This window comes from Dermacentor albipictus, chromosome 1 (assembly GCF_038994185.2).
Source record: "Dermacentor albipictus isolate Rhodes 1998 colony chromosome 1, USDA_Dalb.pri_finalv2, whole genome shotgun sequence".
NCBI classification, from domain to species: Eukaryota; Metazoa; Arthropoda; class Arachnida; order Ixodida; family Ixodidae; genus Dermacentor; species Dermacentor albipictus.
In genome coordinates this window covers 195,388,812-195,411,936 of record NC_091821.1, presented here as the reverse complement: position 1 = coordinate 195,411,936, position 23,125 = coordinate 195,388,812, and the positions used below count along the sequence as shown (strand labels likewise).

The 23,125-nt window shown below is 47.5% G+C and overlaps 1 protein-coding gene across 3 annotated transcripts in view; it reads left to right on the top strand.

The window, feature by feature from the left end:
- Positions 1–23,125, top strand: part of zfh2 (Zn finger homeodomain 2) — a 343,365-nt gene that overhangs the window by 204,743 nt on the left and 115,497 nt on the right. For all 3 annotated transcript variants that reach the window (XM_065426701.2, XM_065426703.2, XM_065426702.2), the window contains one exon: positions 6,774–6,858. The gene's annotated coding sequence lies outside the window, so the exon portion shown is untranslated. The remainder of the gene's footprint in view (positions 1–6,773; positions 6,859–23,125) is intronic.

Genomic DNA, 23,125 nt, shown 5'->3' with positions numbered 1-23,125 from the left:
AATTTTCCGTTTCTATTTTATTTCGTTTTCTTGTTGCGTCGCTGGCTGCATTGGATTTTCGGGCCCTGTCATGAGCGCGTGTCTCCGTGGGATCTGCCGTAAAATTCGCACGCTCACTGGGAAGCCCGAGAAGCCGCACTCCGGTTGGCAGCCTCGAGCCAGAAGCCGCAAAAACTAATAAAGCGCGCCTGCACTGTGCATGGCCGAATTTCGCACCATGACCGAGGGAAGAAAATGCGCAACCTTTGGTCGACGCGTGCAGTTGGCATATGTGCGACTCGGTGCGCTCAAATATCGGTCTTCCGCGTCTCGTTCGCCTTCGCCAGGCGTCGTTTACACTGTGTTTCGCTCTCGGGTTCGGTGCTTTCGCCTTGACGTGTTAGTGACGCAAACCACAAGCGGGCGCCGTGCGTGTGTCCATATACGTCCAGCGAGATGAGCACGGGCGCCGTGCGCGCACTTGAGAGCTGGAAAGAGGGGGGTGCCTGACGATCTCCCACTTTCATCAGCGCGAGTAGAGGGCGCGTGACGCGCTGTGTTGCGGCGCAGAGTCCCACCCGGAGCGCGATATGGGCCGCACGCATGTGTGCATGTTTATGCGGCGTGGGTCTATTCGCGGTGGTATACGGCTGCACGACCCTTATCGTAAAATCCTCGGAGAGCGTCTTAAAGCGAACCCCGGAGCCGTTGCGGTTTCCGCTAATGTATACAATGCATAAACTCGCCACCAGGGCGGCGTGGCTGCGTGCTGTCTGAATTGTGGACTCGGGCTCCTGCCCTGGGAACTGATAAGATCGGCTCAGTTTATGGATACTGGTCCGGAAAGCTGAGAGGGGCGTGCGAGGAGAAGGAAGAAACGAGAACCCATAAGGGGACCTGCCCAAGGGAGGCCCGCTTGCTGGGGGTTTTTATGCCTGGCGTGTTTTGTTTCCGGCGCTGCTTTTTATGCCACCAGCGGCAGCAGCGGCGAAGGCAAGCGCGTACAAGTGTCCTCCACGGGCTTTTGCCGAGCCTCTTTATACAAGCGGCCGCCTGAGAGACTGTGTACCGCCGACGCGTTCGCCGTCGTTACCACGTGTGTACTCGCTCGACAGTGGCCGCCAATCTTTTTCGGCGTCAAACGCCCTTTGATGTGGCACAGCCACGGGCACGTCGCTCACTAAGGCAAGGAAAAATACGTTGCACGGCCAATGGCGGGCGCGCCAAAAAAAAAAAAAGAAAGAAGTTACGACACGCTTCGACACAACATTGCTCATCCACTTGAGGCGACTGCTGATCGGGCAGCAACGAAGAGACCTTTAGCCAAATGGTAATCTGAACTGCCGTTTGTGCCTACAGCAGCGATCGTTCGGTGAACAGCGCGTCTCTAAGTTATCGAGTACATATGAGTTTCCGATAAGCAGCGTTGCTTATATGCAGCAACGGCTATTATAGACTAAGCCGTTTAAGTAATGCAGAAAGTAGCTGCTGGGGCCGAAATCGCAAAACAATCCTCACATGGTTGGCCGGCGCTCATGAATTGACATCATGAAATGTTGGTGTGATGACTGTTAATCCCTGATTTTCTGAATGTAGTAAAATAGCGTAAGTATATAATCGCGACAAGCTGAACAGCCTCGGACAGTGGTTGAGTGCAAGCACACTTACAGCTTCAAATAAACTTTTAGGAACCGACTTCACATATCCATTTTCAGAGGTATAGAGGCGTGTAGAGGTTGCGTTCATATTCATTGTGTGCTCATTTGTCGTTCTCCTTGAGGGAGCGTCAACACCATTGGCAGGCAGTGGACCTCTGCACTTTCCTTGTCATGTCGCGTATCCTCCTTGATTGAGAGAATCCTATGAAGAGTACAGAAAGTCGCCGGAACATACTAGACAATACATACTCTACTATCCGAGTGAAAAATAAATCTGTACCTTAGAGTTCCTCTGCAAGCTGACAAGCGTATATGCTTGTCTAACAGCGTGAACATGTCCAACCGCGTCACATATGGGCTTCTCATGACGCATCTCTAGATCTAAGAATAAGCGCTGCAGCGTCTTATATTCATTGATATTCTTTGTCCGTGTCCACTTGCTGACTTAGAATGAAGTGACGCTTTTCCGTTTTTAAATTATGCCAGCAGTTCTTTTTCTTTTTTAGGTTTCTGCTGTGTTTCGTACATATGACCATAAGTTTAACTTTTCATGCTCCATACTGGCTTTTTCGAAGGGGGATTTAGTGGTCCTAGCTCCTTTAGTAGAATTTTTTTTTCCAAGCACTTCGCTGCGTGCACACACAGTGTTCCCTCTATCCCGCTTTCTTTCTTTCTGTTCCCCTTTCCCTTCCCCCAGTGTAGGGTAGCAAACCGGACGCTCGTCTGGTTGACCTCCCTGCCTTTCCTCTCTTTGCTGCTCTCTCTCTCTATTTTTTCAGATTGGCCCTTTATAAACAATGAAACGGCAAGCTCTGTGTTAAGCGTGCCTTCCTATCAATGGTAAAATTTGTCCGCGTTTGTATTCCCTCCTTGCGTTCTTGTAGTGGATGATGAGAGCAAAGTGCTCACGTCCCGATCTCAGTCGACGAAACCACACTTTTTTGTGAGATGCTGAGCCCCGAGCGAACGCTTTCTACTTTTTCACCGAGAATTGGCAAAAAAGAAGACAGAAAAAAAGGAGGCGTCCATACATACGTACGCGCATACATACGTACATACATAGTGAAAACCAGTTCTCGCACTTGCACACATTAGAGTGTTTAATGTCGTTAGCAAAATGTAAACAATTTTTACATTTCAGAATACTCTTTATTAGACCGCTTGGTTCAATATCGCGCGCATCGTATTTCGACGTTTCAGCCAATATTAAATGAATTACTTGAAAATTTGCTTTGAGGTTCACGAAAACGAAGAGGAGTAGTGGAGAGTGAGTCAGGATCGCACATTATCGATCTGTTGGCGTGGCTCAATGTCTGCACTCCTTGCATGAGCAGTGACCTCGCAGTTCCATGGCTGCTTATGATTTTGATGTTATTCATGGTTCTGTGAGACCTTGTACAGCCCTATTCGATATAGCAGTATAACTGGTCTTAACTCTCTAAACTTTCTATCGCAATCCTTTTAAAACTCACTACTGACAGTAACTTAAGAACCGAGACCGAAAACTTTGCCGATTTTGGACCAGTAAAGTTTACCGACTGATAGAGAGTCAATGAAGGTGGATAGGATGAAAAAAAAGGGGGGGGAGCACTAATAAAGCAAACGAATGAAGCGGTTTTCACTGGTATATTTTTATACTTTTCTCACTACAACGTAAGCGGCTTCCGAAAGTTAATTTGGTATAGCTATCTTCATTGATCGCCTTATTTGATTTCGCTGTTGGCTGTAAGCTGCACTTTTTATGGCACGCTTCAGGTGAGGCCCGCTTGCACCCACAGTTCTACAGAGCATCATTCAAAATTATTACTCGATCCTTGTTAAGAACAGCTTGTCTCTTTGCCTTGCTATGCTGGCCCTCAATTGATTGGATGCAACGGACGCCATTGCCGGTAGTGCTGGGTCGAAAGAGTGAAGGGCTGCTCGCCTCACATGTGTTTATGGCTCCGGGGTCACTGAATGAGGGAGCAACTCCCCGAGCTGATGACCGTAGCTCGGTGACCGCCGCTGCGCTTATTCAGGCCCCTACAACCGCAGCCCATGTTAGCACGCGCGTGCAATCTCACGGCGTCTCATCGATGAGGTTGCCGCTCGCAACTTAGCGTAGCTGAAGTCAATTCGGCAACTGTGTTGTAAATTTAATTTAACCAGAAACGTTTCCCTTGCTTTCGTTCAGTCTAGTTAATGATTCTGAAGCGCTACTACTAAGAGCGCAATTTTCGTTAGCGTTCCTTTTAATTGAACCGCGACTTAACGAAAACATAATAATAATAAACACCACTTCAGTCCTCCGGGTGACTGGTATTGATTCGAATTTCAGTAAATGTTTTGCGATTGTTTGAAATTTCGAATACGAATTGAGTAGTCTTTGATATTTGATTGATATTCGATTCGAGAACTCCCCGTATGAAATTGCTGAACCTGCTTTTCTGTGAGGCGATGAGGACTGAACACATATTCTAATTTACAAGGAGAAAGTCAGATGCATGTGGTCACTGCCGAATCATTGTTCTGCAGGGGAGCCGTGGCATCACGGAATTTCCGAGCGAACACATAGAGTAGCTAAATTCTGATCAATTATTTTCACGGCGAAATATTTACTATAAGGATGCCTCACCTCTAGGCAGCTTACGAGTTTGATTTCTCTATTTTAATGAAGCAGTGCATTACTTGGCGAGTGTTCCCATGCTCACATACCTTTAAAACGATGCGCAGTGGATGCGGTAGTATTACACATTGCTACTTAAACATCTGATCATGTGCATTTCCTGTGTTTCATTACTGTCTTAATGATGGTGCGCCAGATACGTCCGCATTCCTGTTATTTCTAACTTACAAGCTCCTCAGTTGATCGAAAGTAACAGTTTCGGTGTTCGATTGGATATGCGAAGGTCCTTTGTCTCGAATGCTCGTTTACAATTTCGCCTATTCAAATCGCCCAGATCTCAAGGCAAAATCCACCAGTTTCGTGGCTAACTTCCGTGTGCTTAGATGGCTCACTTTATGGCATAATGTAGCTTGCAACAACTGTTGCTGCGCACGATGTCGCGAGTTTTATTTTGCACCACAGCGTCTGTGACTTAAATATCACGTTAAAAATTAGTAATAAAAAATTATGCAGACCCCACGTACTGTGAGAATCGATGTAAGCGAAGCTTTTCATGCTGGATGTTTGGATTGACGATAATTAGCGGTGACGTTGACGGCTAAAGCTTAATATCTTCAATGTTTAGGCGGCTAACACGAGAGTGGTGAGTTGATGTTAAACGTTACCTTGCGTGCACCACTGCAGTTTGTCTGCGTAGTACACAGGACACACAGGGAGAGGGGTTTGCTTGAGGCGTTGTTGTGCGCCATATTTTATAACCTCTGAGTGGGTTGAGCGTTGTCATTGCCTCACATGGCACATCGCATTGAGGCAGAAGTATGAAACTGGTATTGGATTATGGGGCTGTACGTGCCAAAATCACACTCAGATTATGAGGCAAGCCGTAGTGGCGGATTCCGGATTAATTTTGACACCGTGATGTTCTTTAACGTGTCCCAAAATTTAAGTGCACGTGCGTTTTCTATTTCGCCCCCGTGTGCATACATGACAGAAGCTTGGCAGAGCGGAAAGGCGACGCGAGAAACTCGTTTGTACCTTTGCACCGCGTCGAATGTGTACAATGCCCTCTGGAGCTCCCTGGGCGTCGCCACATTAGCCTCTTGGCAACTGTAATTATACGTGACCCTCCGCAAAAGCATTTGCAGAAATTGCAGCGCTTACCGTTCTACTAGCGTGCGAGGCCAGATGGGTACGCACACAGAACTGTAGAGAGGAGAAGGAGAGGGAGGAAAATAGGCAGTGCCGATACAACAGAAAGGACGAAGTGACGTGAGAAGGCAAGGAAACCCCACTACTATCCGACAGCGGTAGCGGGGAAATAGGATAAGCTTAAGTTCAAGGTATGGTACAGTACGTTGCTGCTATTGAAAAATAAACACAATGTAAATATGTCATGAGGACAACTTACGCAGTGCGTGCAGAAGCAGAGTCAAAGCACACCGCAGGGTCCAGGCGACACTACGGAAGCGGTCGCACGTCAAATCAACACTTCCGTGCCCGCCGCGCTAGCTCTGAGTCTATGACATTGCTCGAGGACGCGGGTCAGATCCCAAACCGCGGTAGCCGAATTTCAACGAGGGCGGAATAAAAAAACGCTCGTGCACTTAGATTTAGGGATACGTTAACGAACACCCTGTGCCAAAATTGATCCGGAGTCCGCCACTACGGCGTGCCTTGTGATTTTGGCACGCACAGCCCGATGCGATGTGCCATGTGAGGCAATGAATATGCTCAATCTTCTCGGGGGTTATTAAGTATGGCGTACAACAGCACCTGAAGCAAACAGCTCCCCCTGTGTGTTCAGTGTACTACGCAGACAAACAGGAATGCGCACGCAAGGTAACATTTAACATCAGCTCACCACTCTCGTGTTGGACTAAACGTTGACGCTTATTATCGTTAATCAAATCAAACAGCACGGAAAGCTTCTATTCCCACAGTGCGTGGGATCTGCACCATATTTAGGGAAGGGTTGGAGATCTCGTGCTAGCGCTATGGTTCTTGGATTACGCGAACAGGAACACGTGAATCTGTGGGCGGCTGCATTTCCTAACATTTTTTTTTATTATTTTCCACTCTCTCTGTCAGTCGTCATTGGCGCGCATGAAGCTGCGCTCGCGCTATCGCCAGCATCAACCACACGCCGAGTCGGATGTTAATAACAATGAATATTAATCGGTGAAAAATAACTTGAACATATGTCCCCTGGCGATGAAAATTCTGTGACCGAACGTTGTAACCACTGTTGCAATGGATGCGCAACTTCTATTTAACCTATCCAAGTTCTTAATCGTTTTCTCCACTATTCTAGAACATAGGTCCCACCGAGTTCCAGGATATTAATATCTGATTTTTTTTTTTCAAAAGTCGTTGCAAAATGTCGTCTGTTTGAGAAATTATACTGTTGAGTGCGCCTTCGGAAAGTACTACGGGCATTCCGAACGCCGACATAGTGACTGACTTGTTTGTTTTCCACACCTGTGCTGTGGTTTGCCTTTACCAAATTGTGTTTCTCTTTTCTTTCTTTGCAGAGTCAGCCGTGATTGGCTGTTCTATGCGTAGCCATCTGGTGATCTGCCTTGCTTTCGGAGAGCTCCGGAAGGAAATTTCATCATGGTGAGTTGTTTCGTGTAGCCTCCTGACCTACAACGCGGTCGCGCTGGTCGCGATTTTTCTGGGCCGGGGAAAGCAACGTCTGTAGCTCGCATGTGTGTTTGTACTGTTCGGGCGCATTAGCGCAGCTGTGGCTCTGCGCCTGGACAGGCAGGCCAGCTTCTGCGCATTTGTTCCTGCAGAAAAGGTGGACCTCATTAGGCGACCGAAACGCGCCTCGCAATGGCCTCGCTCAGACTTTCCGGGAAAGCCTGCCGACGGTGAATCAGGGCTGGCGGGCCGCGGTCGTCTGTGCAGCCGTTTGAGTTACTCTTGCACGCCGAGGAACTCCTCCGCTTGGTTCGTTATGAGTGCGCCATATATACGCGCGCTCGCAGTCCGCGGTTGTCACTCTGCATTGATTTTCTTAGTCTCTGGATTACGTTCGTGGAGCGCACAAACGCTCAGGTTCTTCTCATGGTCAATGCTCTGACAGCAGTATAGCACACTCACAAGTGAAAACGTCGTGGAAAAAAGGAGGCTCTGGATGAGCCTTCTTTTTTCTACCTGCTGTTGCGTACGTATAGTATCCAGGTGTCATATTCTTGTGTCGGTATACAGAAAGATAGTAGTTTCAGTGTGCGTGTGTGTGTTAATCGCAACCCTACCTCATAGCACTCTTCCCAACCAACATTTGGAGACAAAACTTGCTATATTTAGATGAGGCACATTGGTGGTAGTGCTGTGGAAAAGTTCGCGAACTGAAGTTTGTTTCACTATAAAATGCAGCAGCGTTTCGTAGGCAGTGAGTGAGTGAGAATGTGTGTATGTTTGTGTGTGTTTTCGCATCATTTCTTCCATCCGCTAAATGCGGAAGGAGGCGAAAAGGAGCACACAGAGCACCGCTGGGTTCATGAATTCGCGTGGAATGTGCAATCCATTAAAGCCGCTTTACAGCGATGACAAATAATTGAACGGCGCGTTGTCACCGTTCCGCTCTGTGGTCAGTGTATATATATATATAGCGTAAGGTTCTTGCGCTAGCGTAAAGCTTTATAAAAGTGAATTGCATGTGCCTCCTTCTACATTGACCTCGGAATCTGTATGTCAATGCAGGTCTATTTCTTCTGTACCAGATAGCATCAAGTCGCTAGCACCAAAATTGTGATGCCAAGTCAGGATGTTGTTGCTAAACTTCTCTCACCAAAAATTTTATTGCGATTCCTCTTTCGAACGTCGTCCTAATTTATAATGGCAAATGATTGGAGTGTGCGAAGAAGTGTCCCATTCAGTGAAGCAAAAAAAAAAAAGAATCCACGTGATCCTCTCTTTGAATGCAATGTGCCTTAAGAGGAGCATGAAGTGTGCATTCCTTGAAGTAGTGGATATTTCGTTGCTCATTCATAAATATATTTCGATGGAAATGCGCAGAGTATTTCACTCTACAGTCGTAACTTAGAACCAAAGCCGTCTGCGTGATGCACGTCATGCAACATGCTGCTTCGAAAGCATCTTCCACAATTCTGCACCGTTGTGGCGTAAAGAGCGAATCAGCGCGCACAATACAGGCCTGTCTTCAATATATTTCGCACACACAGCTGTGTACCCTGGGGAGAACACTTTTCGCAGGGGTTAAACGCACGCTTATTGCTCGCCACATTTTGCCTGTTGGTTGTTTCGTCACTTCCATCCTCCTCGTTCTTTCATTCCTTCTTGTTCCCCGATTTTCACATCTCGACAACACACTTTGAGAAGTTTCGCGCACCAGTCTCACGTGACATTTTTATAACTTGCCTAATTTTATAGATGTATAAATCGAACGCGCACTAGCCTCGTGGTATCTGTAGTTTCAGGCGAAGAATTACTGCGACTTCCATATACTTGCGATGGCTGGTAACTTTTGTTGTAACTTCGAGTTCTCTAAATTATTTTCACTGGTGGCTGCACCGTGCAATCATAAGCCAACTGGAATCGTAATTTCATTCAAGTAACGTTAATAATTGCATGCTTATTTTTTATCGGTCTTCGTCGTGCAGCTGCTGCTGTTGTTTCTATTGTTGGTGTCACATTTTTTTTCTATATTCTTTAAATATTAAGCTAGCTTTTCGCCAACTAAGCAACAATGGTCAACTGTGCTACCATTTAGTTTGGTTTGGCTATTAAGAAGTCGTCATTCTGTCCGTGTGTGTAATGTGTCACATATAAATTTAATAATATTTTTGTTTGCGTGGTGCTAGTAAAACGCATTTTACGGTTTTGCGCTCCTGAGTGTTGCTTTTTTTCTCTCCGTTCTTTTTTATTCACTCTCTGTCAAATATCCACCACACATAGCCTCTGGCAACGCGCAACCACTTCACGTGGCGTGAGTTATACGACCGTGTGCGCTGTAGAGCTTCATAGGCTGCTCCACAGACGGGAAACCTGTTTGATGAACATGTCGTAAAGCCCGCGGATAAATAGATATCACTTCCTTTTTTTTTATTCTTTTCGCCTTGTTTGCGCTTCTCTGTTCTGGCTTTTTTCTTTCTTTTAGCGCTCGGGCCTATTCTCGCTTGACCACACTTCAACCACATATATTTTGTACATAATATTTTTTTTTGCTCCGGTATTATTGATTTTGTATATATCATCAGTTTCGCAGAATGGCCGATTTCGGCGATAACGGGGGGTGGCTTCGCCGAGCTCATGACGAGAAGCAAGAGGAATGAAACATGAAAAGGCGTCGTTAGAAAAATGGCGGTCCATGGGCTTCCCTATCGCGCACCGCAAGGCTCGTAGGCGAGCGTTCTTGCATTCCACTCTCGTTGGAATACGGCTATGCCGCGCAACGTGGACGGTGACATCTAACCTGCTCAGCAGCAAGGCGCCACAGCTTCTGAGCCGCGGCGGCGCGTATTGTTGCTCGCATGTCATAAGTAGTGCGCGAGTCCACCATGCTACCTAATTTATGACTTCCTTGGATTACCCGGTTAAATCTGCGTGAAAACTGGCGGACAGTAAAGGCGTAATTACATTCTTGCAGAAACGTAACTTTACCTGACTTCGCGAAAAAACATGCGAGAGAGCTGAGACATTCACATTTTATTGTCCATCTTCACGCGACGGGACATATGCCTGTACATGTATACACAGATGGTTCAGCAAAACTGAACAGCTCTGCTGCTGCAGTCATCTTCCGGCAAAATCTGAGGAAATCAAATTAAGAACTTCATGTGTGACCACGTCGACGGGTGCAGAACTCGCGGCGCTTCGTGGTGCACTTGATTTCATTAAGCAGAAGCCGCCGCAACAATGGACAGTCTTTAGTGACTCTAAGGCAGCCCTTCAGTGCATACGAAGCCCAATGCGCCACGGACCCAATGAACAACTGGCCTCAGAAATTCGGCACATATATCATCAAAGCCATGACAAGGGACACAACATAATCTTTCAGTGGCTTCCAGGACATTGTAACATCAGCGGGAACGACCACGCCGACGAAGCCGCCCGATCTGTGCATGAAAGTTGTCAACGACTCTTCATTCCGCTTTCGCGAACAGACGCTGCGGCTGCGATTGATGTCCCGTGACTGTACTTTGCCCCTGTGGGACTCAAATGTTTTCACCATGTGTCGGTTGCGTTCGTTGTCTCCAGACATACGGATGCACCCCCAGCCTGGGTTACCACGACGTGAACAGACCATGCTCTACCGTCTGTGGCTAGGCGTTGCCTTTACGAACTCATATGCTTTCCTCATTGGAATGGCCAACAGCCCCACGTGCGACACATGCAACATCGACGAGACGCTCGCACATATTATCTGTGTCTGCGCGCGTTATAGTGCTCAGAGACAAGTGATGTGCAGAGCACTGGACCAGTTGGACAATCGTCCACTATCAGAACTAAATGCTTTAGATCAATGTTCCGAAAGAACATCCGCGTTGAAGGCCCTACTCGCGTTATTAAGATTCCTGCGGTCTACGGGGCTTCACGACAGACTCTAAGAATGCCGTCCCCTACCGCTCTGTAGTGTACGCGCTTTGTTCGTGCTTGTCTCTCTTTCTTTCTATCTCCCCCTTCCACTCTGTTTCTCTTTTTATCCCCCTTAACCCTTCCCCCTGCGCAGGGTAGCAACCGGAACTACCTCTGGTTAACCTCCCTGCCTTTCTCTGCATTATCTTATCTCTCTATATATATATTTTACTCTAAATTCGGCTGCGACTGCGTAAACACCGTACCACACTTGCTCCTAGGACTTCGTCGGCAATGAAGTAACTACAGAAATTCGAGAATAGTGCCAATCACCTCGGTGTTTTTCTTTGCCTCTTCCTTCGACTTTCCCACTGCTGCTGCTGTCGCGCACACCGCGTCGAGGAGTGGTTCAGAGCGTGTATATAGATGACAAGCGCGAGTAAGAGAGGAAAGGCGACGGGAGAAACTCGTTTTCACCCCACCGCGTTGAATGGGCACAATACCCTCTGGAGCTCCCTGGCCGTCGCCACATTAGACGCTGGACAGCTGTAATTATCGGTGACTCCCCTCGGAATCATTGCAGAAGCTGCAGCGCTTTCCTTTCTACTGAAGTGCGAGGCTAGAGGGGACGCAGACAGAACTGTAGGGAGGAGAAGAAGGAAAGGGAGGAAAAGAGGCAGTTCCCATACAAGACTGAGCATGTGCTGGTGGGCTAGTTGGTTAAGCATGATTACAAAGACGGCGCCGAATAAAACAACACACGAAGAAGGGAGACACCCTGTGTCGCCCTTCTTCGTGTGTTGTTTTATTCGGCGCCGTCTTTGTAACCCATACAAGAGATGGAGGAAGTGAGAAGGCAAGGAAACCCCACTACTATACGACAGTGGTTGCGGGGAAACAGGATAAGCTTAAGTTCAAGGTACTGTATAGTACGTTGCTGCTATTTCTGCAAAATAAGCGCCATGCAAATATGTCAAGTGGGCAGCGTATGCAGGGCGTGCAGAAGCAGAGCCGCATTAATTAAAGCGCACCGCAGGGTGCAGGATACAGTACGGAAGCGGTCGACCGTCAAATCAACTCTTCTGTGCCCGCTGTGTCAGCTTTGCGGCTATGGCATTGCTAGAGGTCGTGGATTGGATCCCAATCGCGGCAGCCGTATTCCGACGGGGGCGAAATAGAAAATGCACGTGCACTTAGATTTTGGGAAACCTTAAAGGACATCATGGCGTCAAAGTTAATCCGCAGTCTGCCACTACGGCGTGCCTCATAATCCAAGTGTGGCTTTGGCATGTACAGCCCCATAATCCACTTCAAGTTTAATACTTCTGCCACAATGCGATATGCCATGTGAGGCGATGACAACGCTCAACCCTCTCAGAGGTTATAAAATATGGCGCAGAACAACGCCTCAAGCAAACACCTCTCCCTTTGTGTTCTGTATACTACGCAGACAAACAGCAGTGCTGCACGCAAGCTAACGTTTACCATCAACTCACCGCTCTCGTGTTAGCCTAAACGTTGAAGAAATCACGCTTTAGCCGTGAACATCACCGCTAATTATCGTCAATCAAAGCATCCAGCACAGAAAGCTTCGCGTACATCGATTCCCACAGTGCGTTGAATCTGCACAATTTTTTCGTTCTCCAAGTATCGTAGTGGGGCTTCCGTGAGTTGGTTCTATCGCGAGCTTCCAAACGACGCTTGTCAATGATATTGATTTGTAATTGCACTGAAAATGCGCATTATCAGTTTTCTACCATGGAATCGCCTTCCCAACCATCAACTCGGTATCGCAGTCAACTGGATTCTAATGAATGCAACAGCAACTTAGACGAACCCAACGTTACTAGACTAGCTTCAGTTTTAAAACTCGGCGCCGTTGCGCGGAACCGCCACCCGCCCGCGCCTTCGTGGCGCTGCAGTCGCGCCCGGCTTCACTTCCTCACTAGCCGGCTACGCGGGCGGGCCGTACTAAGCACGCGGTGCAGCGTTGGTGTATTCTGTAGTTCGTCGTTGACGGCGAATTTCAGCAAGCATGTCATCCTTGGAACTGTAGCCTTCGCCGAGTTTAAGAATATCAGCTGACGATGCCGACGTGCTGTGTACCTGGCTGCATAGGCCGCTATCGGAACGATGTCAACAGTTTGGCGCACCACTTTTTCTGTGCTCCCAGCAATGCGATGCTTCGCTCGGCGTGAAAAAGAGCGACTCCTCGTGCCGACCGGGAACAGTTGTTGTAGTTGTAGCCTGTGATGCGTGTGGCTCCTACCCACGATGGGGCATTGGCCAAGAAATGGGTGGATTATTCGAAATTATTATGGAGCATAAATTTCCTAATAGCTATTGAAATAGCATTGAATAGCGCAGAATTACCTGTTAAATAAAATCAGAAAGGTCATATTGAATGAGTAATAATTAATTTAATAGTAAAAACAAAAAGAAAGGAATTTAGCAGGGCATGCGTCTAGATTCCGTAAGGAATGTTCCGACAGCGAAGCATGCATCCCTGTGGCTGAATCCCAAAGTGGACGCTCCGAACGAAAGAAGACCGGGAACACTCTGCGAAATTAACGGCACGCGCTCGTGCCACTGCTCCCGCGTTCGTCGTCGTCTTGCACAGCTGGCTGCATGGCCGTTCATCTTTCCAGCGTAGAATTTCGATTCACTTCTGTCGTAATGGAGAGGCCTCGTTTACGGGGGTATGAGCCATTGCTTAAGGGAGTATGAGCCACTCATGGTCTTACGTAACGGAAAGATTTAATTTTTAAGAAATTTAATTTCGAAGAATCACAAGCGGCAAATCGCAGGCGATGGCTGCTAACCACGCCGCCGAGCAAACTCGAGACATCGAACGCAAGCGACAATTGCGGACTGCGGGCATACCATCAGTGACGTCGTTCTCTCTCGCAGCCGATTGTGTAACCTCATAACTGAGAAGTACTTTAATGAACCCTCGGAATTAACCCAGTGCTAAACACAGGGGCCGCACGTTTCAGCTTCGCTGATTAAGTATATTGACGGAATGAAAAATCCGGCTTCTTTTGTGTGTGTATGGCTTTTGTGTACAAAGACCGACCTCATCTTTCTTTTTGTAGCGCTTCTTTGGCGTGGTGACAAGCTTCGGTGGGGATGAAGATCATCCTAAAATCACGCACTTTGACCAGATATTCAGGCTCCTGAGCCTAAACTGCGCGAAACGTTAAGACGACAGGAAGAAACACACGACATTTAGAGACGCAGCTTCTGTGCTTCGCTGTATGCGTTTCTTCCTTTCGTGCAGTTTACCCTTCTTTCAGTATTAACGAACTGGTGCGATAAATCTTATTGCTGTAGGTGGATATCGCTTTCTCGTGGTCTCACTAATTCGGACAAGGGGAACGCCAGCGAGCGTGAAACACGCACCAACGGCGGCCCGTCCGCACGAGCTCAAGGCTGTGACGAGGCGTCTGCAGTGGAGCCCGATGGAACAGCGTTGCCCTCTGGCGGCTGTCACAGAAGTGGCGACAGCGGCTGTAAGCGCGCGGGCGGGGAGTTTTACAACTGAAGCTACTCTAGTAACGTTGGACGAACCTGCCGTGGTGGCTTAGCGGCTATGGTGTTGCGCTGCTAAGTACGAGGTCGCGGGATCAAATCCCGGCCGTGGCGGCCGTATTTCTGTGGGGGCGAAATGTAAAAATACGCCTGTGTCCCCACTACGGCGCTCCTCATAATCAAATCGTGATTTTGGCGCGTAAGATTTCAGAATTCAAGTTCAGCAGGTTGGACGGTGTAGCCTATGAATAGACATTTCTTTTCAGTATATATATATAGCCGTAGAATAATAATATTTTCTTCAAAGGAAGGACGCCTCGTATTGTCATTTAGCTTACTTATTCTTATCTACAGAATAATGAAATCCATAGAAATAAAACTCTATTTAGCTGTTTTTGGAGGCTAAGTTGGAGCTGCGTGATTAAACAAGGGAAGTCAGAGAATGCAAAGAACAGCAGTTTTCTCTAGAAGTGATTTCGTCGCCTTAACCACTTTAAATGTACATTTAGTGTTGACAATAGGTAGCAAAGACTCAGTGTTATTCGAAAAATTTTGTAGTCAGCAGGAGTGGACAGCAAATACGCATGATCGTTTGCACTGCCGAAGGCAGAAGTATACCCGACATGTAGCTTTCCACTTGGACGTTTTTCGTGGCCTGGGTGTCTCTTTGGCGCGTGAAAATCAACCTGTCATTCAAGCAAGCAACCATGTATCCATAAGTACTTGCGGTGGATAGGTGTACGTATGTGAGAGAGGAAGGGCTGAGGGACAGGCATGTGCGAGAGCTCGGAGGGGAAAAAAAAATTAAGGGAAACGAGGTAACAGGTGCGGTTGTGTAGAGGGGTCTATAGAGAGTGCGGGCGATTATGGGTGAAATCTGGCGACACCACTGCCCAATGGCCGGGCATTCCTGCAAAGAGCGTGCCGGAATTAAACCGTTCGCGCATTACGTGAAGTATCCCGCTGCGCTTCAATTTCGTTATGATACCTTAGTGGGCTGCTCATCCGATAGCATTATCAGCCTGCGACTGCGCGTGTACGTGTGTATTTATTATACCTTTCGGCTTCTATGAAATTTCGCCTGCCAGCTGCCGTTGGTATCACTGACTTGTAGCGTGTTGTAAAGTAATATGTTTTTCACACACACACACACACACAAACAGTAAAGTAAACAATAAACACACACACACACACACATACACTGGGTTGCTTTGTGCCATTAAGCTTCATTTGTCAATCACAGAAATGTTTAAGGCATTTCATTTGTTGCTCATTTACAAGCTTCGCACTTGATAGGACTTTCACTTCGAATGGCGGCTTTGCGTTCTCCGGAGCATAAGCAAGCCCAGCATTGTTGCCATGTTTGTACAAAAAGTTTCTAGTTAAACTATGGTATCGATAACGGACTAAAAACAATATCTCTTAGATTAGATACGTAATAGAACCAGGTAATTGCACATGGCAACAAAGTCTGCAAGCACAGAAGTGAATGTTAAAACTTGGACGATATCAAGCGAAGTATGAACATTAACAGTAGTAATTGCCCGGGAAGTAATTTTTTTCAATTGCCATCCCCCGAGCATCCCTCAAGTAGAGGATTCCTCGACAAGCTACCATCATTTCTTGCCTAAAACTGGACGAGTTCGTTGATCTTCATAGTAGGATCAGCGCAATCAGAACGGCAACACAAGACACGGGACACAGCGCCTGTCCTGTGTACTTCTGTCTTGTGTTGCCGTCCCGTTCGCGCTGCTTTTACCATTATTTCGTGCACACAAGATAGGCATCAAAAAAGGGACTCACCACAAGAGTAGACGATTAATTTTTTACCTATTTGGTTTTCTAATGCGCACCATTTAGACATCAGTACGTTAGTGTTTTTTGATACTTCCCTCGTCTGATTATTATACCTTGTGTACAGCACGCAAGGGACACGTATGTGTGATTCTTAATCCTTAATTATTACCATATAATTGATCTAGCAGCAGCATCGATGCACATCATTCCGAGAACTAGAAATTGTCATAAATCAAAACTTCTAAGTTATAGGTGCTGGGGTTTTACGTGTAAAAACCACGGTATGATTATGAGGTACGCCGTGGTGGGGGATTCTGGATTAACCTTGACCATCTGGGGTTCTTCAACGTGCACCCAACGTGCGGTGCACGGGCGTTTTTGCATTTCGCCCCCATCGATATGCGGCAGCCGTGGACGGGATTTGATCCCGCATACTCCGGCTTAGCAATTCAACGTAGTAGCTACAACGCAACCACGACGGGTAAACCGAAGCTCATAACCTCTGCCTGATCTTTCTGGAAACATCACAAAGGCACTGGAGACACAATCTCTCTCTCTCTCTTTCGCGATTATGTTGCCGAGAGTTCATGTCAAATTTGACGGATAAGTCCACTGCGTCCGTTTTGCTCACATCGAAGGTGGCATCTGACATCTGCGCTTCCGTCGTGCGACCGCCACGCCACGTGACAGAGATTTCTCCGCGCGGCTCGCCCCCCCTGCTAAGCCCTTCGATTACCTTCCGTGCGAGACCATTTGGCCAGCGCCTCCGTGCCGGCGGTGCGGTCCAGGCGGCGGCTCGGCTCGACGCTGCGAAACGCGATTGTGCAGCTTGCGTAATCAGCGGCGCCCATTTCAGATCTCGTCGCGCGGCCTCAGAAAAGGTTCGGGGCCGCCGAGCGGAACCGAAAATCCTATAAAATGTAGCGATGACCGCGCACGGGCACCGACTATAGTACCACCGCACGGTGGAGAACATTCCTGCTCCCGAGTCTGTCTGAAGGTCCGCCGAGCGGGGAAAACGTGGTGGGGCTGCAAAAAGCACACAAGAAGCCGCTCCACGGAAAGCGACTGCGAGGCGAAGGGAGAGAAGCGCTGGCCGCACTATTGAGTGCGACGCCGACGACCGCACCGGGCCGTGGAGAGAAGGGATTATAGCAAGCGCGGACTGCAGCTTTCTTATGGCCTAATGACTGGTCATGTTCCGCCCAATGAGAAGCACCAATGGGTTCGCGACTGTCCGCGGTCCCCTATTTGCGCGCAGACACGCGCAACCTCCCCCCCCCCCTCACCCCCCCACCCCATCCGCCACGCAAGGCCCCAATCGCGCAGAGAGCGCAAGAACAAAGGACGGCTGCTTTTGTCTCTCTTGCTCCGTGTGCCGCGCGGCAGGCCCCTCCTGCCGCTCGTCTGTGACGTATGAACGTGTTCTGTGCCTTGCACTGGCCCCTAATGGGCAGGCCTTCAAGCGGCGCCGCTAAGTATATTTTCACGATTCCATTAGTGCCTCTCGCCGTGTATACACACACAGGCTACGCAGTTGTGCGCGCGAGCACTGCGCTCGCGCTCGGACTTTTCATTAAAAGGGGTCACTAGCCTTTGAGATCTGTCTCGGATAGGGAGCTATCGCGCCGGCCGCCTACACCCTCGCCGCCACGCGCGCCCCCTCTTCTTCCCGCTTTCTTCGCCTGGCGACTCGCTGGGCTTTCTTGCCCACCGTTTCTCGCACTCGCCCTGGAACGGTGCCGGCTATGGACGGGCGACGACTGAACCATAGCCAGTCAGCCTCGTGCAGTTTCTAGCTGAAAAGCTGGCGAAATTTCGTTGTCAGTGAAAGGGGTGTAGGCATCTGCTCCGTGAGTCCCGTCATCCTCCTGCCTCCGCAGAAAGCTTCCGAGAACTACGGGTTTCTGGAGAGCGCCACTTCTCTTGCCACGTCGGTCATTTTATTCGTATCCCACTAAAGTGGAAAAATAAGAAGAAATCAAGAAGTTTAGAGGGAACGGAGGAGCTTTTTTTTTTATTCATTGTCTGTTTGCTTCACGTGGTCGTAACTAAGTATAGGCCAAGACATACCTGACTTCGACTAAAGCAGGGAGCGCGCAGAGGAAGTAATGAGGTATGGAGGAATGCAGATCGCTTGTATCACGCAGTACCACGTATAGGCTCAGCCGCAACCGCGATCCCTGTCTGATACCTGTTTGGTATTTTTAGTTTTTTAGGAAGTTTCTCCTGGTCTAATTGTTATATAGCTCACCAGGACATTTGTCTGCCCAAGAAGTGGTGTGGTGGTGCCAAGTGGCACTGCGAACACAATTCTCTCGATGGGATATCGTCTTGATGACCACTCCTGCCATTAATGGGTCACTTGAGGCATTGAGGTCGGCCAGATAAAAACTTTGAAAGAGCTTTATTGCCAAATGAACCAAGTTGACGTTCTGCATTGAAGCAAGAACGCCAACATAATCTGAATCCATAAGACAGGGGACGCCAAAGACTTGAAAAATTATAGACCGATGAACTTACTGTCCGTTGCCTACAAAGTATTTACTAAGGTAATCGCAAATACAATCAGGAACACCTTAGACTTCTGTGAACCGAAGGACAAGGCAGGATGTCGTAAAGGCTACTCAACAATAGACCATATTCACACTATCAATCAGGTGATAGAGAAATGTGCGGAGTATAACCAACCCTTATATATAGCTTTCATTGATTACGAGAACGCATTTGATTCAGTCGAAACCTCAGCAGTCATGGAGGCATTACGGAATCAGGGTGTAAACGAGCCGTATGTAAAAATACTGAAAGATATCTATAGCGGATCCACAGCCACCGTAGTCCTCCATAAAGAAAGCAACAAAATCCCAATAAGGAATGGCGTCAGGCAGAAAGATAAGATCTCCCCAGTGCTATTCACGTCGGGTTTACCGTGTTTACCGGATTCGGAGTCCTGGATAGGGAAGTATTAGGGATAAGAGTTAATTGAGAATACCTTAGTAACTTGCGATTCGCTGATGATATTGCCTTGCTTAGCAACTCAGGGGACCGATTGCGATGCATGCTCACTGATCTGAAGGGGCAAAGCAAAAGGGTGGGTCTAAAAATTAACCTGCAGGAAACTAATGTTTAACAGTATCGGAAGAGAACAGCAGTTTACGATAGGTAGCAAGGCACTGGAAGTGGTAAGGGAATACATCTACTTAGGGCAGGTAGTGACCGTGGATCCGGATCGTGAGACTGAAATAATCAGAAGAATAAGAATGGGCTAGGGTGCGTTTGGCAGGCATTCTCAGATCATGAACAGCAGGTTGCCTTTGTCCCTCAAAAGTGTATAACAGCTGTGTCTTACTAGTACTCACCTACGGGGCAGAAACCTGGAGGCTTACGAAAAGGGTTCTACTTAAATTGAGGACGACGCAACGAGCTATGGAAAGAAGAATGATGGGTGTAACGTTAAGAGATAAGAAAAGAGCAGATTGGTTGAGGGAACAAATGCGAGTTAATGATATCTTAGTTGAAATCAAGAAAAAGAAATGTGCATGGGCAGGACATGTTATGAGGAGGGAAGATAACCGATGGTCATTAAGGGTTACGGGCTGGATTCCAAGAGAAGGGAAGCGTAGCAGGTGGCGGCAGAAAGTTAGGTGGGAGGATGAGATTAAGAAGTTCGCAGGGACATGGCCACAATTAGCACATGACCGGGGTAGTTGAAGAAGTATGGGAAGGCCTTTGTCCTGCAGTGGGCGTAGCTAGGATGATGATGATGATGATGATGATGGTGATGATGATTGAAGCAGTTAAGGCTGTGTAGCTTTGCAAAAGTGCCCCATATACTTAAATAAACGTTTAACGCTCAACAAGGGAAAAATGTTTGTCCTATATGGGCGGACTAGTACAAATTTATTTATGCGATTTTTTTAAATTATATTCAAAGGCCCAAGGCACCGGAGAAAAAAGTCGGGTAATAATATGCGCGACACAGGCAGCAAACGGTAACGCACGAAATAAAACCTATCACCGCACAGGTGATCTTCAAAACATTGGGCCTCGGCAATAATAGCGATAATGGGGGCGGTAAAGTAGTTCTATTCGGCGCTGGTTCATGGCCCAAAAGGGTCGTTTACAGATCGGTGCAGAAAGTTTGTGAACGTACTTTGTAATGTTGCTCATCCCGAATTGATAACAAGGAGATATGGAAAATAATCGTAGTTTACAACAGAATTACAAAGATAAATCTCATGGATAAGGCTGCTACGCGAACATTTCCGTCGTCGTGACACTTAGGTGGATTTCAGTTCCCTCCATAAAACGGGTGTTAGATATTCGAGAATAATTTGATAAAATGAAACGAGCGGCACGATTCTGTACAGCTTCAGGAGCTTTGGGTTAGGGTGATCTGTTCATGTTCATGTGTATGTGTGCGTACTCTAATTTGAAGCAAACTACGGGTTTGCATAAAGACAGTTATCTTAAGCGAAGTGATTTTGATTTCCGAAATTGTCCGGCATGTAATAGTTGTAGTAAGGCTATAACATCTCCTACACCAGTTTGCTTGTTTTCAGAGACCTCTAGAATTTTTTTTCTCTGTGATAAGCTGGGATAAGTCTTACGTTGCCGCTTTCTTCTTTTATGTAACCCTGTAAGTTTTGATATGGCAATACGGTGTTGCATAAATAATGGTGGACCTCAAAGAACATAAACTGACGTTCTTTGTATATGCCAGCACGTGTCGCAACCAATCTGGGATCTTTTCCGCTTCCAAATCAACGAAATGTGCTGGCACAATGTATTTATAATCTACTGACGCAACTGATTGCCTTTCACCCCCCTCCCCCCCTTGTTTCGTATTTGAAAAGATGGTTCCTTATAAATGTCGTACGAGAAGTACAGTAGGTTTAGAAGAAACGAAGAAGAAAAGAAAAGGAGCTCACGTCGCACAGCCTCTTCAATATTTACTGGAGTAGCTTCCGCGAAAGACCGCTGTTTTCGCCATTTCTCACCAACACATACCGACAGCTGTTCGCTCTCGTGTCTTCTTTCATCTTAGTGGTGTGACGAGGCGCGTATCTGCTTTGCTTGGTCCTTCGTTGTGGGATAATTTGGCAGAGTTCAGGGATTGCACTGGCTTTGACCTCATTTACTGCGATAGCAGCTGACTCTCGCAGTTGACACCGCCATCTCTCCTCGAAAATTCGCTCGGTCGCAATTGGCCAAGGTTGCGCAGTAGACAACATTAAAGCGGTGTTGTTGTGTGGTGGTGATGGTTGTTTTTTTACAGCGAAGCTATGTCTATGGCTAGCCGATTCGTCCGTCCATCCGTCTGTCGCCTGTACGCCGAAAATTACTCCGGCACAACCCCAAGCGCATGAGGGGAAAAAAGAGGCGCGTGATTGGCTGCGACTGTAGTGACGTCGTTGCTCTCCATCGTAGCCGAGCGCGCGCGCAGCAGTTTCTCTCCGGCTCCGAAATGGGTAGGTCACGTGTCATAGGTACTCCTGAGGAGCAGCCAGCTTTCGATCAACAACGCCGCGATTAGAACCGGAAACGAGCTCGTCTACGCCGTGCCGATGCTGCAGCCCGGGCACAAGAACAGGATCGTGCAGCCGAGCGCCGGCATCAACTGCGACCAAGGATCCGGTAGCCTACTAAGCCGTTGTTTAATGAACCGTCAGGACTAACGCAGTGATTAACACTGGGGCCGCATGTTTCAGCTTCACTCAGGGCAACATTCATTTGGGCTAGATGGTGCATGCTAGATGGTGCGTATTTGGGCTAGATGGTGCATCACGAGAGGGAGAACGACACAGGACAAGCGCCAACAAATGTGCCTTAAAATTCTTAAACCCGGCGCTTGCCCTGTCGTTCTCCCTCTCGTGATCATCTTAGTTGGCGCTGTTCCTTCCTAATTCAGCTTCGCTGTTTAACCATCTTTACGGAGTGCTTGGGCGGTGATTTGTTGTGTGTGCTTGTGTGTGTGCCGTACTATAATTAGGGTTCAGCGTCTGCAGTTAATTGACAATGCAGCAATAGTCGAGCAGTCGCTTTTAAGAATTTTAAGGAGCATTTGTTGCGCATAAATATATGCGGACAGACTGCTATATGGAGCTCAACCGATGCCCTCATCTGTTGCTAATTCACACATTTTATCGCTCTTCGCTGCATACAATGTTTTGTTGTTGGCGTCGTCATCTTTGTTGGTGTTACTGCTTCACTGCTGCTGGTGATGGCTACAATGCCAACGTTCATGATAGCGACTGTGATAACGACGAAATGTTAAAAATGCTTTAGCCAACAAGCATAAAAATCATTTATGAAAAAAGATTCTAAGGTAACCTAGCAAACTTATTTACATTAGATCTAAGTACCAATGTATCACCAGATTTAGATGAATACACAAGATCTACCAGTATCCTTACGCAATCTTAAGCCGACGCTGCACTCAAGTTCATGCAGATATCATTCAAGTCGATCAGCACTAAGGAAAATTGACCTTCTGGTCCTCGGCGATCGAATCAATTAGTTCTATTTATGATTAATTGCGAGCTTCCCGGTTGCCTGAGACAAATACTGCCTGTAATACGTACGTAGAGAGCGTACTAGCCATGCACTTAGGTTTAAGAGGATACATCTGTTAGACTTCTTCTGGCGATCGTCTGAAAGTTTTGCATGTACACTTCTGTGATCATGTCCAGCCGTGCACGATGAATTATTACCACTTTAAACTTGAACCAGTGTTTAAGGCTTCCAATAGTACTTGCACTAGGCCCACTGGGTTCATGCAAAGTTTCTTCTCAAATCTTTTATTCGTCTTCCTGTAGCAATAGTTCGAAAATCGCCTACATACACAAGAAAGTGGCAGAGCTGGACGACGGAGGGCGGAAGCGAACGAGCATGGCTGTGCTCTTTGACAGCCAATAATTGTCGAACGAAACCTTGTACATTAACGTCAACCGCTCAACCATAACGTTCGGCATTGCACAAGTTGCGGCTGTTTCTGCTGGCTGTATGGCGC